Source organism: Triticum dicoccoides, chromosome 1B (genome assembly GCF_002162155.2).
Source record: "Triticum dicoccoides isolate Atlit2015 ecotype Zavitan chromosome 1B, WEW_v2.0, whole genome shotgun sequence".
Lineage (NCBI taxonomy): Eukaryota > Viridiplantae > Streptophyta > Magnoliopsida > Poales > Poaceae > Triticum > Triticum dicoccoides.
Genome location: NC_041381.1, coordinates 643,020,597 through 643,022,397, shown reverse-complemented (window position 1 = coordinate 643,022,397; position 1,801 = coordinate 643,020,597). Strand labels below are relative to the sequence as shown.

The following is a 1,801-nucleotide window of genomic DNA, read 5'->3' as shown; positions in this document are numbered from 1 at the left end:
GTCCATAAAATACGTCTATGCCTTCATCCACATACTACATGGAGAAATACACTCAATATCCGCCGCGCCATTCACAACACTAGAGTGAACGCTGTCACTATGCTTTCAGAATTCCTTTGCCCTAGTACTCAAGCCTCTAGGTTCAGGGGTGATTGCTTTTTTTACGAACTTTGACAAACATTGCATTGCGATGCACTAGTAAAACACTACGAAAATGACTCTCTGTACAACGTTGGGGCCGGCATGCAACCATACAAGCAAACGGGCTCTCCGAACAGACAGCATGATCACGATGGTCGATGGACCATAAGAAAATGAGAGCATAAGTTGCCGTCACGAAGAGCGACTTCTGATTAAATAACGCCCAAGTATTCATCGTTCTCATTTCTCATGGAGCAACACACAGGCTACATCCAGGACATGAAGCAAGCGGGCAGATCAAACCATTTCCCCAAAGATCCTTGTAATTTACACCATGATGTTACAATCTGAACCACACATTATGTGTGCAGTTCACCGCAGTTGTGGCTACAACTCGCAGCTAGCGAGCGCCAACGCCTCACTTGCCGGGGACAAAGTTTGTGGCAAACGCCCATGCGTTGTTGTTGACAGGGTCGGAGAGGTGGTCGGTGAGGTTCTCGAGTGGGCCCTTGCCGGTGACGATGGCCTGCACGAAGAAGCCAAACATAGAGAACATGGCGAGGCGACCGTTCTTGACTTCCTTCACCTTGAGCTCCGCGAACGCCTCTGGATCGTCGGCAAGGCCCAGTGGGTCGAAGCTGCCGCCGGGGTAGAGTGGGTCGACAATCTCACCAAGTGGGCCGCCGGCAACGCGGTACCCCTCAACGGCACCCATGAGCACGACTTGGCATGCCCAGATAGCAAGGATGCTTTGTGCATGCACGAGGCTGGGGTTGCCCAGGTAGTCGAGGCCGCCCTCGCTGAAAATTTGGGAGCCGGCCTTGAACCACACGGCCTCACCGAACTTGACACCGTTGCGTGCAAGAAGCTGGGGAAGACGCATCCGAGCGCACCGAGCATGGCCCACCGGCAGTGGATCACCTCGAGCTCCCGGTTCTTGGCAAAGGTCTCGGGGTCGGCCGAGAGACCGGCGGTGTCCCACCCGTAGTCGCCGGGGAACTCGCCGGTCAAGTAGCTCGGGGGCTCTCCGGAAAGCGGGCCGAGGTAGAGCACACGGTCGGCACCGTACCATGGGCTGCCTGATGAAACCTGCTTGGCCTTTGCAGCGGTCTTGCGCATAGTGACTCGGGCCTCACCAAGGAGAGCTGATGAAGCCACGTTCTTCACTGACTTGCCGGCGAAGGCCGAGGAGAGGGACATGGTGGTAGTCGCCATTGCGCGGCTAAGGCAGGGGAGGTGCAGTGAAAACTGAAGAGTGGGTGTGGAGATGGTTTGAGACGAGTGGAGGATGGAGCTATTTAAGGAACTGGAGCTAACATAGGGGATTGAGCTCTGGTCTGTGTGTACCGACAAGATAGATATATACAGGAAAAAAATCTTGATCTTCGATGCTATTGGTGCAGCAGGGATCTCGTCATCCCTCAGGACGTGGCAACTTGAGACCCAGAGAAAGGAGATATGTTGTGGTTAGGCATAGGATCTTGTTGGAGAATGCAGACGCGTGATTGGATGATGGATCACATGTCGATGCTCGCATCATCAGCTCACATGGAACGAGACAGTAAACTTGTCACTGATGAAGTAAGTAGCGCAAGCGTGGTCAAGAAAGTGTTGGCAATTTGAGGCCATACGATCATTGCTTATTTCTTTATTACTCCCT

At 53.4% G+C, this 1,801-nt stretch overlaps 1 pseudogene; it reads right to left on the bottom strand.

Annotated features, from left to right (window-relative positions):
- Window positions 1-358: 358 nt before the first annotated feature.
- On the bottom strand, window positions 359-1,426 carry LOC119349325 (annotated as a pseudogene).
- Between the last annotated feature and the right edge of the window lie 375 nt (window positions 1,427-1,801).